The sequence below is a fragment of the Puma concolor genome, chromosome D1 (assembly GCF_028749965.1).
Source record: "Puma concolor isolate L17-30 chromosome D1, mPumCon1.1.hap2, whole genome shotgun sequence".
Lineage (NCBI taxonomy): Eukaryota > Metazoa > Chordata > Mammalia > Carnivora > Felidae > Puma > Puma concolor.
In genome coordinates this window covers 38594885-38616346 of record NC_141676.1, presented here as the reverse complement: position 1 = coordinate 38616346, position 21462 = coordinate 38594885, and the positions used below count along the sequence as shown (strand labels likewise).

At 39.7% G+C, this 21462-nt stretch overlaps 1 long non-coding RNA gene across 1 annotated transcript in view; it reads right to left on the bottom strand.

Moving 5' to 3' along the window:
- Positions 1-1206: 1206 nt before the first annotated feature.
- The window catches only part of LOC147576598 (uncharacterized), a 284325-nt gene continuing 264069 nt past the window's right edge, over positions 1207-21462 (bottom strand). The window contains exons 6-8 of the long non-coding RNA XR_015241428.1: positions 8362-8525; positions 7246-7295; positions 1207-1923 (exon numbers count right to left, since the gene is read on the bottom strand). This is a non-coding gene — a long non-coding RNA (uncharacterized LOC147576598). The remainder of the gene's footprint in view (positions 1924-7245; positions 7296-8361; positions 8526-21462) is intronic.

The following is a 21462-nucleotide window of genomic DNA, read 5'->3' as shown; positions in this document are numbered from 1 at the left end:
GGTAAGGAGCCTCCAAGTACCTTGGTCCAGCTCACAGGTCAATGGGCAGGCACTCCATTTTTAAAAAATTTTTGTATTTTTTTTTATGTTTATTTATTTATTTATTTATTAAAAAAATTTTTTTAACATTCATTTATTTTTGAGACACAGAGAGAGCATGAACAGGGGAGGGTCAGAAAAAGAGGGAGACACAGAATCTGAAACAGGCTCCAGGCTCTGAGCTGTCAGCACAGAGCCCGACGCGGGGCTCGAACCCACAGATGGTGAGATCATGACCTGAGCCAAAGTTGGACGCTCAACTGACTGAGCCACCCAGGCGCCCCAATGTTTATTTATTTTTGACAGAGAGAGAGGTGGGTAGGAAGGGACAGAGAAAGAGGGAGATAGAGCATCTGAAGAAGGCACTGTGCTGAGGGCGGAGAGCCCCACATGGGGCTCAAACTCACAAACCATGGGACCATGACCTGAGCTGAAGTCAGATATTTAACCGACTGACTCACCCACGGCCCCCCATTCACTTCTTTTTGATGACATCTCCAACACTAAGAAACACAAAGCCATGCCACTAAAAGAGTGACTAGAATTCATTATGAGATCTCACTACTTGATCACCACTGATCTCGCTGTGGCAACATGGGATGGTAGACCATGCTGCTGTCATCAGGAATAATCTCTAGCTCTCCCTACATCTTTTTTCATTGGCAGTCTCAGGCAGAAGCATCTGGTTACTCAGGCTTAGGCCATAGACTCTTGCCCTCCCATCCAGGGAGTGGAATGCAGGAATATCTGCCCTTCCGGCAACTTCCGCAGTGGGAAGAAGCCCTTGATTCCACCTCTTAGGGGACTTAGCCTGAAGATAAAAGAGGTTTAGCTACAAGGTGCCTGACAAAACAAACCAAAGAGTGAGAGAGAAACATACAAGTGACAACTCTCTGCCAACATTTCGTTGTTGTTGTTTTTAATCACGTTTTATTTTCATAACAGTGGCTACTATTTTTTTGTAATGTTTATCCATTTATTTTGAGAGAAACAAAGAAACAGCATGAGCACATGAGCAGGGGAGGGGCAGAGAGACAGGGAGAGAGAGAAACCCAAGCAGGCTCCATGCTCAGTGCAGAGACTACCATAGAGCTCCATCCCAGGACCGCGAGATCACGACCTGAGCTGATATCAAGAGTCAGACGCTCAATCACTGAGCACCCAGGCGCCCCCTAATTTTTAAGAACAGTTCAAGAATTGCCAGGACCGCACAGCTCCTAAATGCTAGAACTGAAATTTTACCCCACTTTGGCCCAGTTCCAAAGTGTAAGCTTTTCACCTTAGGCCACTAACTCTTTGTACTTCATTCTTTGCCTCTTTAGATCTTAGAATGGAATCAGTCACTCATTCAACAAGAATTCAGTTCCTGAGTGCTGCTCATAGGTTAGAACTAATGACAGGTATTGGGGATAAAAATGAGGGTTGAATATAGTCCCAGTACTTTAGGATCCCTGAAATCTGGAGCCAATACAGCAGTGGGGTGATTTCAATACATAGCTGCTAACAGGAGAGAGAACCTCTCATCAAAGTAACCCTCCTGGCTTTCCACCCAGAGGAGTCAGTGTGGCTTACCTGATTGGCAGGTCTGTGAGAAAGAAGTCCTTTGGGCTTTGCAGCTCAGCTTCCTATTTTCCAAGAGCATGTGTGCTGCCCAGCCCTGCACCGTGTAGTAAGTATGGCATGGAGGGCAGGCTGTCCCTCGGGGAGGGGGTGGGGCTGCTGCTACAGTACCCAGCACTTCCTGCTGGGGATGGGGAAAGTTCAATGCTGGGTTGGAGGCAGATGTAGATCCAGATTTGTCTTTTAGCTTTAACCATTATCAAGTTGACATTTTGATATCTGTCCAGCTGACTCCAGTGACTATCTCTCAGTTAGTTTCAAGCTCTGTAGGAGAATAAAGAAGTTAAAACATCACTTATCTAATCTAAACCCTACTAAAAGTGACAGGAGTTAGGAGGCTATTTGAGTCTCTCTCTCTTTTCCCTTCCCCTTTGTCTTCCTGCTAATCTCTCTTCCAGGACCTTCCTCCATGACATATTCCCCTTCCCCTCTTCCCTTCCCTGCCCAGCATCTAGCCCTCTCTCTCTGCAGTCTGTCTCTGACATGCTTTGCTTCTCCCTCTCTCTCCTCAATCTCTCCTCCCAGCCCAGTCTTTTCCCCCTTTTCCCTGTTTTTCCTCATTTCTCTTTTCACTATAACCCCTTCATGCTCACCCCAACCCTCTCCCTGTCTTTTTTTTCCACAAATGTAGCCTTGGTGCTTTTTTAATTTTTTTTAACGTTTATTTATTTTTGAGACAGAGAGAGACAGAGCATGAACAGGGGAGGGTCAGAGAGAGAGAGGGAGACACAGAATCTGAAACAGGATCCAGGCTCTGAGCTGTCAGCACAGAGCCCGACGCGGGGCTCGAACCCACGGACTGCGAGATCATGACCTGAGCCGAAGTCGGCCACCTAACTGACTGAGGCACCCAGGCGCCCCAGTCTTAGTGCTTTGATGAGATTTATATGCTGGGTATCACAGTCTCACTGCAGGGAATAATTGCTGGAATAATTAAACAGGAGAAAGATGCTACAGTGAGTGTAGTGGTCTGAGAGAGGACAGTGTCTCTTGGTGGAGACCATGGCCTTGTATTGTTACTGCTGGTGAAACCAGTGGTCAAAGTGATCATCTCAAGGTAATTTTCCTGTTCAGCCCTGACCTCCCTCAGTGTCCTGCTTTCATTTTTTTAAAACACTTATTCATTTTTGAGAGACAGAGAGAGACAGAGTGTGAACAGGGGAGGGGCAGAGAGAGAGAGGGAGACACAGAATTCAAAGCAGGCTCCAGGCTCTGAGCTGTCAACACAGAGCCCAACGTGGGGATTGAACTCACAAACCACGAGGTCATGACCCGAGCCGAAGTCTGTCCTGCTTTTAAAAGGGACAAGAGCTAGACAATGAGTAGAGGGCAAGAAGAGGTATAGGGATACAGATACTCAGGGTTGCAAAAAACTTGTAGTTTTTTAAAAGGCACTTAGTTCCCACATGTGAATACACTATAAGACGTGCAGTCCTGAGGTAGGAATTTTAAGGGATGGGAGCTAGTCTAGAAATTTAGCTCTTACTTTTTCTCATGCTAGACAGTCCCTTATTCAGTCCAATACTTATATTGTCTGATGGGAATTTTTAGGAATTAGAAAAAAACCTTCTGTTTATTATTATTATGTATTTTTATTTGGGTCTTTACATGTCTAGTATCCAAACCTTACTTATTGTCAGAATTGGTTGTTTATATTATTTCTTAAGATGTATTAATCTTTTAGTTGAGATAACATTGGATTAGATCTTTACCCTCTCTTCTGATCATTTCTGATAGAGGTAGTAGCATGTCATGTTAATCTCTCTTCCAAGAAAATCACTATTTTAGCTCTAGAAATTCATATGATGTAGCCCTAATTATTAACTGTATATACTTTGTCCAGGTTGCAGCCTTCTTATTTTTAGAATTGAAAACTTCAGAGAGGAGCAGAGCGTTTATTTATTACAGAGGTCTTTGGAATGCCATCCTAAACTCATTTATATTAACTGAGGCTAACATTTCCTAATGTGGGAGGGAGATAAACAACAAAGGTTAGAGATGCTTCCTCTCAGAGGGAGTCGAGAAAGACGCCATTCACGTGAATGTGTTTGCCATCAATTCTTTGAAAATGTGAACTATGCTTTCAAATTATTTAAGGGCTGTCATGTGGAAGACGCAATTTGGATGGCCTAATTGACCCCAGAAGGCAGGACTGGGGCCAATAAAGGAATATGATAGAGCTATTTTAATTCAAGATAAAGCAGAGATTTCTAGAGTCAAAGCTCCCCAAATATGAGAGAGACTGCATGAGGGACTGGGAATAATATTTATAGAGCGCTTGCCATGTACCAAGTACATACTAAGCACTTTACTAAATGCTTTAGCTCTTTGGGTGCTTTGGTGAGTTGAATGATGGAACCCCGAAAAACAAGCCCATGTCTTATTCCCCTGATCCTATGAATGGTTTCTTTTTTAAAAATTCTCTTTTAAAGATCTTGAGATGAAAAGATCACCCTGATTTTCAGAGTGGTCCTTAAATCAAATGACATGTGTCCTTGTGGGAGACACAGATCAGAGAAGTTTATGTAATGATAGAGGCAGAGATTGAAGTAATGTGACCACAAGACAAGGAAGCCGAGGAAGCCTGACAGGCACCAGAAGCTGGAAGAGTCAAGATAGGACATTGTTTTAGAGTCTCCAGAGGAGGGTAGGCCTACTGCCTCCTTGATTTCAGACTTCTGGCCTCCAGAGCTTTGAGAGTTTACATGTCTGTTATTCCAAGCCACTATATTTGCAGTAATTTGTAATGGCAGCCACAGGAAACTCTTGCAGGTACTAAAACATGCATCAGACCCATTTTGTAGCTAAGGCATGGAGGAACACAGAGATGAGTAAAGTGTTGAAGGTCATGGTCGTGCAGCTATAGTGGCAGAGTCAGGCAGTCTGGCTCAGAACCCAGATTCATGGACATAATAGCATATTACTCTTTTGGTAAGGAGTTTCCTGTCTCTCTGACTATTCAAATGGAGACTAGAGCATTAAATAAGCAGGAGCAACTAGATTAAGATTTCCAAATACCAATCCACTCTGTCAGAGTTTAAAAAAAAAAATTCTGAAGTTCCATTGTAACCATCTACAATTTAGTAAATCGGGAGTGTTGCCCAGGAACCTGTATTTGTTTTTAATAGACCTCTTTCCAGTTAATTCTCACTGAATATTCATGTTTGGGAACTAAGTGCCTTTTGCAGTTTTTTGCAAGACTTAGTATCTGTGTTCCTGTACCTTCCTTGCCCTCTATTCATTGCATGTCTCCTCTCCCAAAAGCGGGAGACTGAGGGAGGTGAGGGCTGAAAGGGAAAACTAGTGTAATTTTCTTCCATTTTTCTTATATCATCCATGTGGCTTAGGATTGCAGAGTTGTTCTTTGACTTTATGTTTCTTTATGAGCCAATATAAAGATCTAAATTACTAGTTGAATAAGTTCACTGTTTTACTACTGCTTTGATGTTTTACAACAAAAGAAAAGAAAATGAGACCTGTCCCAAAAGTAAGGATTGAGAAGGGAGAAGGTGCTTTATGGGTCCTTAGATATCAGAAGCCTAATCATCACAGATGGAAATTCCCTGTAAACAAGAGTCTGGAAATGAAAGTAGCCAAGGCACTAGGATGTAACTGCTCTGGTGTCTTGAGAGCTTTCCAGAACACATCAGAAAGCGTTTTGTTTCTGTTTTTGAGAGCTGTTGTTTCATGTATGTGTAGACTGCTACTGAATTAAACTCCTGGAAGGCAATGGTTGCACATTTTAATTGCCAGGACTATGATCCTGAAAGTAAAGGAATAACAGGCAGAAAGATGGTGACTTTTCTCATAAAAACAGAAAGGAAGGACCAAATTGAAAGGGGCAATTTGTATTTATCTTCTAACCACACTCTGCTAGATCACAGCCTCAGAGACCTCATCCAACTTGACCAAAGTTGCACAGCTCCTGGGCTTTGGAGCTGGGATTTCAATCTCTTTCAAAGAGATGCTTTGAACTGCTACTGGACCAGTGGTTCAAGTGGTGGAGGATGCATCACAATCTGAGGAGGGCTTGTTAAAACAGATGACTGGGCACCACCCCCAGAGCTTCTGATTCAGTAGGTCTGGCATGGGACTCAGGGATTTGCATTATCTAACAAGTTCCTGGGTGATTAGAGAGTCACTGTGTAACTATACCATTTGGAGAGGATTTGAGAATTGCAGCTAAGTGTTCTGCTGCTAGAAAGGCTCCCCAAACAACTTAGACCATAAGTTACAAACTGATGATACTGGACCTGTTCATTTCACATGATTACTTAAATTATTTAGTGGTCAATATTATAAATCCAGAGATTTCAGATAAAAATCTTTTTCTGGTAAAGATCAGAAGACCTGGCTTGGCAGAAGTCAACTGAAGCTTAGTATTAGCATCCTAGGTTAGCATGTGAGGCTTTCTGCCATTTCAAGTATTTACTTTACCTGCCTTGCCCTATTCTAAATAATAACAGAATAGGTGGCATTCACTGGGTTATTAAGCTCAATTATTAAGCAAGGTTCGCTACTTGTCAGTGTCCAAGTGCTTTACCTGTATTAACTATTCAGCCCACACAACCCTCCAGGAGGAGTGTTTTACTCAGAGTAAGTTAAGACTTATTTAGAAGTAAACTATCATGGCTCACACAATATAAATTAATTTCCACAGCTCATGCTTATAAGCTATACTACCTTGCAAATGATCACAACACTAGCTGGGCACTGTCGGCAAGCACTTTGTGTATATTAATTCATTTAACTTTTATAACAACCCTCTGTGGCAGTAAAATACTTCCCCTTTATAGAAATGGAAATAAACTAAGGTAGAAAGAACTTAAACAACTTGACCAAGTGCATATAGATGGTATTAGCAAAAGGTACTTGAATCCAGGCTACCTGACTCCAGAGTCCATACTCTTTTGTTCTGCTGTAGGCATTTTGATTTGTGACTCTCATCTAGGCCAATGCCTCCTTTATACAGATGGGGAAATTGAGACATAAAATGACTTCCTCAAAATTGCAGGATGAATCAGCAGTACAGGTCATATGAGTACTTTCGAGTACCAACAAGTATTCCAGCAATGACCCCCACTGGGCGTATTGGTTCATTGTCATTTTAATACAAATGGCAAAGAGGTTAAATAAATGTTAATAAGATTCTATTCATCACTTTTATCTGAAGGTGATCTCAGATGGCCACCTCAATTGTTCTCAACCTGGCTGCACATTGGAAGGTCTCACTGAGTAATTTTTAAAAACATGATGCCCAGACCCCACTGGAGGCCAATTAAATCAGAACCAGAGGGATTGTCTGTGACTTTATTATTATTATTATTATTATTATTATTATTATTATTTTGTATTCCTGTGATTCTAATGTGCAGCCAGAATGGAGACAGGCTGGATTACACTGTCAGCATATACAGATTGGATGCAATGGCTGTTACTTAGACATTGGTGATATCTTCTTCTGGAGGTTGTATGAGTTTCTGCAAAGACATCTGGTTCCATGTCTGAAGGCAACTGCATCCCTATAACCAAATGCAATAATTGCTTGTTACTGATGTGTGTCCGTGAATAATTGAAGAGTCTTACTTTGCTCCTGTTCCCGTTAACTTCTGTGACTAAGGGGACCTGGGCTCCTCCTGTAAGAAGTAAAAGACTTAATCTGTTGAATGGTGCTGGCTTTTCTTTTTATTAATTTCCATATTTATTACTCTTGCCCCTTGTCCCATTTAATCTGACGTTCTTTCTGCTGCTTACATGTGACTAACTTGTACAGCAACACTGTAGAAAGTGTCATTTGAAAAACTCTCTATTCCCCAGGCCAGCTCTGTTCCTCATGACAGCTATGTGATTGGTCATTCTCAGTTCAATGGGGGCAAAGATTAGGAAATTTCAAAAACACAAATTCAGCTACGCTAGTAATTTCAAATTCTATTCTAAGTCCTATTCAACCTTACAGAGGTAAATATAATTAGATTTATCCAAGCAGTGCTTTGGCATCAAAACATTAATTTGAATAAGCATTTATAGAGCACTTTCTTCCTCCTCTGTAATATTCACCATACTTTATTTGTCAAAGCTATCCTTTTAGGGACTGTCTTTTAAGGACTGAGAATTTAGGCCCTATAAATACAGAAGCCATGTCTGTCTTCTTCATCATTCTGTCCCCAAGTGCTAGCACATTGTAGGCCCTGAAGAAATACTTTCTGACTTTATAAAGAATTAAGTGAATGAATATCTGAGCTAGGCATTAAAGACAAAAAAAATTAAGACATGACTTCTGTCATTGCGACGCTTATAAGATTAGGAAGGAAATAGAAATGTTCAAGAATTACAATTCAGTGTGGTGAGGGCTATAATAAAGGTAGGTATAAAGAAGGAAAGGACTCCGGTTTGCTACTTCTGCCCCCAGGGTAGGAATAGCCATAAAAGTTAAAATTCCTAGAATACGCTTTGTTTTAGAGATTGGAATCTGGGACAGTATAAACAATGTAAGTAATTTGTAAATAATAATTTCAATTCTGAAATAATATTAAATTTTTAAAAATAATCCCTAAAATTAAAAGAAACAAACAAACAAATGAACCTGTGGGTCAAGTTGATGGCATAGCAATACAGAGGAAGGATTAAAAATAATTTTAAAACACAGCTATTTGTATGCACATATTTAGTTGAATATACTAGGAATGGTACAGAGGCTCCTACCTCTTTACTCTCTGGGGTGTATTATTGCAGAATTGGTCCCCAGTTTGCTCATGCTTGCCTGTATCCATGCTCTTGGTCAGTCCCATACTGACTCTGGACTTGGTATGTGACTTCCTGTGTTGTCTTCTAGGGCTGCCACAGCAGAGTACCCCAAACTGGGTGACCTAAAAAAACACAAACCTATTGTGTCACAAATCTAAGGGTTAGAAGCCTGAGACCAAGAGATATCAGAAGGGCCAAGTTCCTTTTGAAGGTGCTAGGAAAGAATCTGTTCCAGGCCTCTCTTCTAACTTCTGTTAGTTCCTTAGCTTGTGGTAACATGATACCAGTCTTCATGGTGTTCTCCCTGTGTGTGTGTGTGTGTCTATCTCTAAATTTCCCCTTTTTATAAGGACATAGTGGATTACATCATATTTTTAATGTCATATTGGATTAGTCACCCACTCTACTCCAATATGACCTCATCTTAATTTAGCTGATTAAATCTGCAACAAACTTAATTCCAAATAAGTTCACATTGTGAGGGTATTGGAAGTTAGGACTTCCACCTATTAATTTTGGAAAGACACAATTAAACCCACGCCATTTGCTTAGTTCAGTAAGGTAATAGCAAAGGTGATGAGGCAGAGGTTTGAAAAGTGCTTGTACTTTGGGGCTTGCTCTCTCTTCCTACCTTTAGACACCTACTACCATCTCTGAGACTAGCTTGCTGAATCTGAGAGAATCATGACCCATTTGCCCCCATGACAAGTTCACAGCTCACCTACATAAGCAGAGACATCCAAGTGACTCGCAGTGAACTCAGTGAGAAAGGCTAACAGAGAGCCACAGAACAGCTTCGCTAAACCCAATTCGAATTGCATTGTGAGTTAAATTTAAGTGTGTTTGTTTATTTGAGTACCGTTGACACACAATGTTACATTTGCATCAGGTATACAACAGATTCCACAAGTTCATATGTTATGTTGTGTTCACAAGTGCAGCTACCATCTGTCCTGATACATCACTATTAACAGTGCATTGACTATATTCCCTATGCTGTGCCTTTTATTCCTGTGACTTATTCTTTACTTAACCAGAAACCTGTACCTCCCATCCCCCTTCACCTTTTCTGTGTTGCTTAAAGTCACAAAGTTTTGCTGTACAACAATGTATAACTAGTTGTGTGTTAAGAATGTGGGGAGAGATGAATCAGTTTCCAACTTTAAAATGCTCAAGTTTTTCTATGAATAACTTGCTGTTACCAAAACTGCTGAATTTGGTCTGGTAAATTTAGACACTCCTCAAGACTCGCCTCCTTTTTTCACTGTTGTCTCCAAGGGCTTCCTGGAGAGAACAAAGGGATTAAAAAAAAAAAAAAAAAGGTTGTTGATAAATTGGCTTGCTCTATTGTAGCAAAAAGGGAAAAAAAAAGACTTCTTTCTCAGCACTCTTCTTTCTTTCAATATTCTAGATACTATCATTTGACAACTATGAATTGTCAATTGTTCATTTATTAATGAGAAAATTCTTAATTAAGCAAGGTTTTTTTAGTACCTATAGGCAAAAAAGTGTTTATATAAAAGATTTTGGCTATGCTAGCCATATCTTAGACATAGATATCTTTCTATTCTCTATAGTTTACAACACAGACTCATAAGGTCAGAGTTGGAAAGGGCCTTAGATGTCACTTGTTCCAATTTCTTATCAATGTAGGAATATTCTCTATATCATTCCCAGCAGATAATCTTTCCTCCTCGCCTTACATACTTCTCATGATGAAAGGCTCATTACCTCATGAGGAAGCAGTTTTGTTGTAGAATACAATTTTACCACTTGTAAAAAATATTTCCCTGTCTGGCACACCTTGGTGGCTCAGTCAGTTAAGGGTCCAACTTTGGCTCAGGTCATGATCTTGCAGTTCATGGATTCAACCCCATGTCAAGCTCTGTGCTGACAGCTCAGAGCCTGGAGCCTGGAGCCTGGAGCTTGCTTCAGATTCTGTGTCTTCATGTCTCTATGCCTCTCTCTCTCTCTCAAAACTAAATAAACATTTAAAAAATTATTGAATAAATATATTTCCTTGTCTGACCTCAAATCTGCCTCCTCATAACATGCTTTGCCTGCCCAAAGGCTTTCTCCAAAGGTTCTATCTTTCCGTGAATTTTGCTGCTGGTCCTAGGAACAGCATATCTGTCCTCTTCACGTGACAGATCTTCACATATTGGAAGGCACACCACCACTGTCTTTGGTCTTTCCTTAACTGTAATAATAAACATTCTAACCTACATAGACATAATAATGTTATGATATATCTTCTCTAAGAATGAAAGTTCTGATAAGTCCAGAGTTCACCACCATTCTTAAACAATTACTAGAATAAATGGAGACAGTATTAAAAAGAAGGACTTGGGACAAAGCAAGATTCTATGCAGACAAAAATAAAATGAAGTCATGTGGAACATTATTGCTGTTTATGCCCTTTCTGAGAAAATATTAGTGAGGTATTCAAGAGAAGTGAACTTTAAGTCCCATATAATATTTGTAACAAGAGTGATGTCTCACAAATTATCAGATATTTAGCAACTTAAAAAAAAAAGTTATTTGTTCTGAGGGTTGCTGGACCGGAGGTGGGTGGGGGGATGGGCTAAGTGGGTGATGGGCATTCAAGATGGCACTTGTTGGGATGAGGCCCTAGGTGTTGTATGTAAGTGATGAATCATTAAATTCTTCCCCTGAAACCAAGACTACACTATATGTTAACTAAATTGAATTTAAACTAAAAAAAAATAAAATAAAAATAAAAACTTCTTTGTTATCAAAGGTGAGACCATTTGAGAGGTCAGCTGTTGGAGATGATGGTTTGATGAGATGACTGTTATTTCCTGTGCACTTTTGCTGGGCAGCCAGTAACATGTTCCTCTGGCTGTATTTTTCTAGAGAGCAGACTGAAAGGAAGGCACTGATTGCCTCTGTCGATGAAGAGCATATTAATCATCATCTTCCTTGGTCTCCCACTTGACCTAAATTGGGTCTAGCTGAGGGGTGCTCCTTTCTTGGATCTTGCTGGGGAAAAAAATAGCCACAACAATAGAATCAATAAAGGTTCAGTGTTTTTTTTTTCCCCTCTTCAATACCCCATTCATCTTTGAAAACTTTTAAATTAGGAAACAGACTCATCCATCACCATATTAAACTTGTAAGGTTACACATTCTTCAAACAGGCAGAAAGGTTCAAATCCTGGCTCCTCCACTTGCTAGAAATATAAACTTGAGCGAGTTATTGAACCATTTTAAATCTCTGTGCTGATAACAATAGCCACAGAGTCTCATGTGAGCCTGAATGAATGTTTCATTCTTTGAACACACACACACATCTTGAAGCAAGAAGCAAAGGCCCTGCACTTCTTACAATGATTTATTATTTATGGTCAATTATTAAATTATTAAAAATTCAATACTGAAAGTAAAGATGCCTATTCAGGACATCAGAAGAGTAGTTATCCTTAACCAAGGCAGTGAAGCTGTGTCAGAAGCGTGTATTATGCTAGTAAAAATGTGGGCAGGACCGAGGAAAACTTGCTAAAGATTATAGCTTGAAGCTGAAGCACCTTACTTTTGCCCAAAGAGCGCTTGATCAAGCATCAATGACCAGGATTCACTTTGGGTCTTCCATCTAAGAGCTAGAAGTTTAGACAAATCTAGATTTCAGCCTCACTCACAAAATGAAAGGCTTCCTTTGTATACTATGGATTGGTTATTTCAGTATTCTGGAAAAATTAAATCTTCTTGCTCCCTCCAGGCTTTCTTTTGATTATTCCCAAAGTAAGAAGGCAGACACATGTGTCTTCATGGTTTTGAGCATGTAAGCCTTGTCTCCTTGGTGACAGCAATTCTCTTCTGTTTTATATTAAGTCTCTTTCCCACTGCATATGCAATCAGGATGAGGCCAATAATTATAGGTGTTTTGCAAGCCAATGTAGGATCAAACTGATTATGCTAAGAGAGAGGAGACTTAAGCACACGTTAAAGTCTTCACTCTTCATACTGCCAACATTCCATGCATAACTTAAATGACACATCTTCATTGAAGATTTCCTCTTCCACTGCCCTCTGCTCCCCACCAAACACACACCACACAGTGCAATGGCCTCAGGATCAGTTATGCATTTTTCTGTGGATCTATAAATGGTTTCACTTTAGTAAAGTATGGCTTGTCACTCAGTTATTTAAGTGCCTGTCACTTTTCCTAGATTTTGAGAGCTTTGAGGAAAAAATGCATATAAATCCTAGTACATAGCCTTATACCCAGACTTAGAAATATTTATTAAGAGAATAAGTAATGATAATGCTGATGATGAGGATGACAGCAGCTAACTTTTTGAGTATTTTTTATCTATTAGACATTTTTCTAAGCTCTCTACATGAATGAATTCATTTTATGGACACAGAATCTCTGTGACAAAGATGCTTTTATTATCACCATGTTATACATAAGAAAATTGAGACATGGCATATTTGTTAAGTAACTTGCCACGCAGTAAGACTCAGAGTCAAGGAATAAATAGGACATTCTGTTACTACCAAATAGTCAATTAAATACTTCTACATTGTCTCTCTGGAAAGAGTAAAAGAAAAACTAATGGAAGAATAAAATGGGCAACCCCCCATACACACACACACACACACACACACACACACACACACATATCACACACACTTAATTATGACCATACTGATCCTGTTTGTGACCAGAAATCATCACGTCTATGGAGTCATTGTTTTCTCACTCCAACTTTAGAGCAGTAGGCAGGACAATGATATCTAAATATCAGCCCAGGCACCTGGGTGGCCCAGTCCATTAAGCATCCAACTTTGGCTCAGGTCATGATCTCACGGTTCATGAGTTGAAGCTTTGCATTGGGCTCTTTGTTCTCAGTGCGGAGCCTGCTTCGGATACTGTCTCCCTGTTTCTCTGCCCCTCCCCTGCTCATACTCTCTCTCAATTTCTCTGTCAAAACTAAATAAACATTAAAAAAGTCTAAATATTAACCCACTTCCTAATCCCTGTAACCTGTGAACAGGTTGCTTTTCATGGCAAAAGAGACTTTGCAGACGTGATTAAAGATTTGAGATAGAGGGGCGCCTGGGTGGCTCAGTCGGTTGAGTGTCCGACTTTGTCATGATCTTAACGGTTCGTGGGTTCAAGCTCTGCATTGGGCTCTGTGCTGACAGCTTGCTCAGAGCCTGGATCCTGTTTTGGATTCTGTGTCTCCTCTCTCTGCTCCTCCCCTGCTTGGGTTCTGTCTCTGTCTCTGAAAAATAAATAAATGCAAAAAAAAATTAAAAAAAAAGAAGATTTTGAGATGGGGAGATTATCCTGGATTATCAAAGTAAGCCCAATGTAATCACAAGGATCTTTCTAAATAAAACCAAGAGGAAGAAGAATCAGAGAGAGACTTGACTATTGTAGGCAGTTGGCTTTGAAAATGTAGTAAGGGACTATAAGGCAAAGAATGAAGGTGCCTTCTGGAAGCTGGGAAAAGAAATGAATTCTTCCCAGGACCTAGAAGGGTAACAGCCTTTTTAACATCTGAATTTAACCCATTGAAATCTAGGCCAGATTTCTAACTTCCAGAACCATAAGAGAATAAATTTGTTTTGTTTTAGGTCACTAAGTTTATGGCTTGGAGAAATTTGTTATGGCAGCAATGGGAAGCTAATATGTCAGACATAGTGGCCTCTGATGCATATTTAGTGTCAGATTTGAAGTTTGGTTTGATAGGTTAGTTGCTACTGGGCTAAGTAGAGAGTGTGATCTTCCCTATGGGAATAGAAAATAGATACAGATTTGGATAGGAGAATGGGAAAATAATTAGTCTTGGATTTCTTCCTGGCCAGGGTTGGGGGACAGTCTACATTGGATGTTTTTAAGTCCCTGAACCATCCTTTGGGTTTGGAGGGAGGCTCATTTGGATAGTATGTTGTCACTTCAGAGCAAACATTGTTGAAAGTTGATGGGGATAGGTGGAAACAGAAATGGCATTGCTGAGATTAGGGAGCTGACTCAAGAGAGTTGGGTAGTGCATACTTCTAATATGTAGGGCTCAAGGGGAAATGGTGAACTCTGATATTATTCATCTAGGTAGCATTGAGCAGGCCTGGCTCAGCACATAGAACGCTCTGACAAGAGTCTCAGCCCTAGTAACATCTGAGTTTAAGGCAGTAATCCTTCATGTTGGGGTACCTTCACTGTGTGAAAGGAACAGAAATAAATTATCTTCATTGTGTGTGTGTGTGTGTGTGTGTGTGTGTGTGTGTGTGCGTGTGTGTTTTATGGAAGCATTCCCAATCAGAGGCAAAGAGAAATATTATTTAGTAACTGCTGTTGGGACTGCTGATTAACACTTGGAGAAGAATTAATCCATATTGGTTTCCACAGTTTATCAAGAATACACATTTTGGATCGATTAAGGGTTAAATACATAAAAAGAATCCATATAATCTTTTCCTCAACTGTAGAGCTTCTGAATGTGGATGTCAGTGGGGACTTTCTAAGTTTAAAAGTCCCAGAATAAGTGTAAAAGAAAAGACTAACATTGATCTAAGCAAATTTAAATTTAATAACCAAAATTAAAAGGAAAGCAACAACTTAGGGAATAACAAACATCAAATATGACAGCACCTGTACTACAGTACAGAGCACTCATGCCAAGGGAAGAATGCAAGGCCTCTAACAGAGAAATATGCAAAAGACACAGACAATTCATAACAGAAAAAATTGGACTACAAACAAGTGGAAAAATACTCAACCTCACTAGTCATCAAAGAAATGCAAATGCAAATGAAGTACCATTTTTGCTTATCAAATATGTAAACATTTTAACATATTCATGTAAACATATTCATGGTAGCTTTCATAAATTGCTAATGGGGTATAAAATTGCACCATTTTTGAAAAGATAAAGTCTAAATTTGAAATTTGTTTCTAAATAAATAATTGTAATCTAGAAAGGTCTTAGGCACAAAACTCTCCATCAGAGTATTATTTATAACATCAGAACATTTAAAAACTTCTTAAATGTTCAATACAATGAGTGTTTTTGGGGTGCCTTGGTGGCTCAGTCTTTTGAGACTCCTCTGACTTCAGCTCAGGTCACGATCTCATGGTTCATGGATTCGAATCCTGCATCGGGTTCTATGCTGACAGCTCAGGGCCTGGAGCCTGCTTTGGATTCTATGTCTCCCTCTCTCTTTGTCCCTACCCTGCTCATGCTCTGTCTCTCTCTCTCTCAAAACTAAACATTAATTTTTTTTTTTAAATACAATGAATTTTTTTAATGGGTATTGTTACAGAGAAGGAGGGAGGCAAACCATAAGAGACCCTTAAATACAGAGAACAATCTGAGGGTTGATGGGGGGGGATGGGGAGGAGCAGAAAATGGGTGATAAGCATTGAGGAGGGCACTTGCTGGGATGAGCACTGGGTGTTGTATGTAAGCGATGAGCCATGGGAATCTACCCCAAAAACCAAGAGCACACTTTACACACTGTATGTTAGCCAATTTGACAATAAATTATATTAAAAAAATTGTAAATGGATAATGTCTAAACAATAGAATATTATTCAACAATTTAAATATTCATTCACAAAGTGTATGTATAAAATAAAGCATTCCGACTTATATCTCTGTGATGATTTTTAAATATGTTTGAAAACCTATGTATAGGAAACAAAACTGGAAAAATACATCAAGATGTAAAATGGACAGACTTGTACAAATTTGTGCTTTTCTGTGTTTTCTTATTCCTGGTGGTCCCACTTTATTTAGTAAGTAAGCATGCACAATTTTTGTCATCAAAAAATAAATATTAATCTCTGCCTGGTTCTATTTAAAAAAGAGACTTCTTGTAAGTGTGGATATAAAGGGGGAAATGGAACATGTAAGCAATACAAATAAGTTTCAAGCATACATATAATGGGGAGCAGAGAAGTTGTCTGTTTTGTTTTATGAGTGGAATACTGTTTCTTTTGGTAGGGAAAAAGACAGTGTTTCTCATACACACATCAGCAGAACCCACTGCCACCTCCCCTCTCTTTCTGCCTATTCCAATTATGTGCAAAACACCCAGAAGAAAATAACTAGCCTCTTGATTGCTTGTCTTGCAAATTCAAACCTATAAATTGATAACAAATGCCACCTTATCAAGTAGAACCCAAGAATGCTTAATTAAGTCTCTGTAAGACTCCTAGCAAACTGGAAAATGTACAAAGGCAGAGTATTTACAAGCATGTTGATTTCCATTCACCTGTGGCATTTTATGAATTATTAATTGAATTTCATTTTAAGTTGTTGCACTTGCTATAATAATTAGAGAGGATTTTTGCAGTGAGACAGTAGATGTGGAAAGCTGGGTTATTTCAACAACTACCTGTTGCCTGATCCTGAAAGTCATCCAATGAGTCAGAACAAAACCATTTCCATGCATATTTTGTACAGGGCTGCCTGTGGTTGAATTGGCTCCTTTTTCAAAATATGAAGCATACACATAGTTGGGCGTTGTTTTTCTTCATCCTCAGGGAGTGCCAGAATTAGAGGGCTTCACTGAGAAAAGATCTGGATGCTTTTCTGAGCTGGAGTTGTGTGCTAATAATGGGTCAGACCAGCATCCCACTTTGATGCCTCCCTTTTCCTCCTCTGTGGATTGCAACAGGTGTTGTGAGTTTTACAAAACAGCTGCATCTACGGGCCATAAACTGTCCATTCTACCCCCTGCGTAATCCCCGGCCCACAGAGCTCATCATCGGTTTTTGAAAGCCACAGTCCCTTTTAATGTATCCTTTGCTTGTGAAGAATTGCTTGGCAGCATGGGCTATTATAATGGGCACACCATATTCAATGAGATTGTCACCATCTGTTCCCCTTCCAATTACCAAAGCACATGGAAATCAAAAGGCAGAGACATTGGAAATTCTAGATAATATTTTCTGTTCAGTATGTCTCTTGCCTGATGTGGGTTTTAAAAATTTCATTTGAAACATGTTGTAGGTCAGGCTCTGGGCTGATGGCTCGGAGCCTGGAGCCTGTTTCCGATTCTGTGTCTCCCTCTCTCTCTGCCCCTCCCCCGTTCATACTCTGTCTCTCTCTGTCCCAAAAATAAATAAAAAACGTTGAAAAAAAAAAAAAAAAAAGGGGCGCCTGGGTGGCGCAGTCGGTTAAGCGTCCGACTTCAGCCAGGTCACGATCTCGCGGTCCGTTGAGTTCGAGCCCCACATCAGGCTCTGGGCTGATGGCTCGGAGCCTGGAGCCTGTTTCCGATTCTGTGTCTCCCTCTCTCTCTGCCCCTCCCCCGTTCATGCTGTGTCTCTCTCTGTCCCAAAAATAAATAAAAAACGTTGAAAAAAAAAATTTGAAACATGTTGTAGGATGAAGCACACTTTTTTCCTATAGCTGAGACATAATTAGAATATTGGGATCCAGCACTGGGAGAAAATTACTCTGTGCGAGATACAAGTGGGCACAGTATCCTGACCTCCAATATGTAGAGGAGATTCCCACTCTGCTTGCAAAAATCCCATAATGAAGGGATTAAGTAATAACTCCCTGAGCTACTATTGCCAGGGCAACAGGAAGTGGAGTTGTATAAGTAGGTATTGTGGCATTGATGTTTCCATGTTTCTGCCCAATAGGCAATGGGTTTTCAGCAAGACTTGAAGCAAAAAGTGAATATTCCCATTGAGGTGTTGTGTGTGTGTGTGTGTGTGTGTGTGTGTGTGTGTGTGTGTGCATGTGAATGCAAGGGAATAATGAAGAAGAACGAGGGCACAGGACAGGGAACGGGAAATTAATGCTGATCCTAAAAGACAATTAAATTAAAAAGATAGCTTGAATTAAAACCAAAACAACTTAAACAGTGCTCTAGCAGCACACAGACATCCTGGAGATTAACACGAAATGACTAAGAACAAACAACTACACTAGAGGTCCTAATGCAAGAAGAGACATTATAAGAGTAAGGTCTCAGAGTATTCACACCAGCGGGGTACAAAATATTTTTAAAATGGGTCAGATCTATATCCTTAGCTGTCTGTGTTATGAATCCACTTTCCTAGGTGAAGGAGACTAAGATTAGGGTAGAAACACATCAAACATGGTTTAAAGCTGGTTGTGTTGTACTCTGTACCATCAGCATGATTCTCGGTATGGTGTCTTCATCCTCAGTAAATGATTTTCTGTTCTTTCTAAAATCCCATGCTAAGGAAACACTTTGGTTACTTATAAAATCTGCATACCTGACCATTTTTTCAAGATTCCATTGTTTAGACTGGGTAAAACCAGAAAGTTGTAGGCTCAAGTTCAGTACTAATTTATTCTGCTGAACACTTTCCTTTCTTCATGTACATAAGCGGATTATGCATTTTTGAACTACTCAGGTTGACTTATCAGGCTCACTCCTGAATTAACCAGGTTTGTGGTATGTCTAGCTGCCCAAAAGTAGCATCACAGTATGACTGTTTTCTGTGTGGGTATGCTTTCCAGCTTTAATTTGCTTATGATAGTAAGATAGACCCATTGGTCCTGTAATTAAAACAATTTTTTTCAATGTTTATTTATTTTTGAGAGACAGAGAGAGACAGAGCATGAGAGACAGAGGGAGACATATAATCCAAAGCAGGTGCAAGGCTCGGAGCTGTCAGCACAGAGCCCAACACAGGGCTCGACTCACAGACCATGAGATCATGACCTGAACCGAAGTCAGTTGCTTAAGGGTCTGAGCCACCCAGGCATCCAGTCCTGTAATTTTTTTTTTTTTAATTCTCATGGAGAAATGGAGTGCATGGACACTTTTGGTAAGGTTAAAAATTGGGAGCCTAATCATAGGCTCCTACTTATTACCAAAGAACTCGATCAGCAGATTGTGTATACTTGAAATTGTTTCCCTCAACATAGCCAATAGGATGGGTCTTAGTGCTCCTATTAAAAATCATAATTGCTTAGGCACATAGGTGGCTCAGTCAGTTAAGCATCTGACTTCAGCTCAAGTCATGGTCTCCCAGTTTGTGGGTTCGAGCCCCATGTCAGGCTCTGTGCTGACAGCTTGGAGCCTGCTTTACATTTTGTGTCTCCCTCTTTCTCTCTGACCTCCCCTCCTTGTATTCTCTTTCAAAAATAAATAAATTAAAAAAAAATAATTGCTATTTTGTGTCAACTATACTTCAATAACAGAATGAATAAAATAAAAAGTGCTAATTGCTAGCTACAGTCCCCTCTCTTTTTACTAATAGTAATAACTTGTCTCACTTTTTTATCTGGATGAAAGTCATTCACAGCCATAATTTGGAACCTGCATTTACTTATTTATGTGTTTATTTTTTTACTTGTGTATTTTTTAAAAACAGTTCTATTAAGGTCTAATTGAGATATAATAAACTGAACATTAACAAGAAAATTTTTTTGAGAGAGAAACAGAGTGTGAGTGGGGGAGGGGAAGAGAGAAAGGGAGACACAGAATCTGAAGCAGGCTCCAGGTTTTGAGCTGTCAGCTCAGAGCCTGATGCAGGGCTTGAACCCACAAACAGTGAGATCCTGACCTGAGCCAAAGTTGTATACTTAACCGACTGAGCCACCCAGGTGCCCCTGCACATTTTTAAAGTGTATAATTTTAGGGGCACCTGGGTGACTCACTTGGTTAAGCACCTGACTCTTTAATTCAACTCAGGTCATGATCTCACGGTTCATGAGATCAAGCCCTGCTTTGGGCTCTGCACTGACAGCATGAAGCCTGCTTGGGATTCTCTCTCTCCCTCTCCCTCTCTGCCCCTCTACCCTCTCTCTCTCTCACACACACACAAAATAAATAAACTTAAAAACTCAATTGTACAATTTTATAAGTTTTGACATATGTATACTCTTGTGAAACTATCACCACAATCAAGAGAATAAACATACTCCTCATTCCTGAGAGATTTCTTGTTCTGTTAAAAAAAAAAAAAAAACATTTGTTTATTTTTGAGATACTGAAGGAGACAGAGTGTGAGCAGGGGAGGGGCAGAGAGAGGGAGACACAGCATCCAAAGCAGGCTCCAGGCTCCGAGCTGTCAGCACAGAGCCAGATGCGGGGCTTGAACCCATGAACTGTGAGATCATGACCTGAGCCAAAGCCAGGTGCTTAACGGACTGAGCCACTCAGGCTCCCCTCTTGTTCTCTTAACTCCTCCCTTTAGCCCCTCCCCATTCATCTTACCCAAAACTCAATGATGTGCTTTTTGTTGGTATAGATTAGTTTGCATTTTCTAGAGTTTTATCAAAATGGAATCATACAGTATGCACTCTTTTAAAAATCTGACTTTTTTCATTCAACATAATTATTTTAGGATCCATCCACACTGTTGTAGGTCTCAACAACTTGATCCTTTTTATTGCTGAGTAGTATATGATATGGCTGTTACGCAACTTGTTTATCCATTTACCTGGGAATGGCTGTGTGAGTTTTTTCCAGTTTGGGGATATCATAAATAATGCTGCTTCGAGCATTCATCAGTAGGATGCACATTTTAATTTCCTATGTATTTTATATTTCACAGCAGGGATGCAAATTAAATCAGCACTTTTCTGGCATCTGGAAGGGGCATATATGGCTTTCCTAGAATTTATGAAACCCCAGAACAGGTGTCAGGTAAGCAGAAATTTGGCTCGTTTATTTGCTAGCTCTTTTTCCCTAATGACTTTTTAACATGAAAATATATTTGTTTAACCAATAAACAAAAATATATTAGAACAGCCACTATATCCAGTCTCTGATTCAACCCTATAAAATAATACACAAAGGGACACAGGTCGAATTTTTCAGTAAATGATCCCAATACTTCAATCCCAACCTTTTGAAGATGTGGATGCCTCTTTCAATTAATTTATACATTTAATGTATAGTATCTCTCCCCTCTCCTTAAATGCCTACCAAGTGATGAATGGGTAAACATAAATGATATAGCTATCTGATGGAATATTATTCACCAATAAAAAGTGATAGAACATGTGCTACAACATAAGGGAAACTTAAAAATATACTAAGTGAAAGAAGCCAGTCACAAAGGTCACACATTGTATGATTCCATTTATA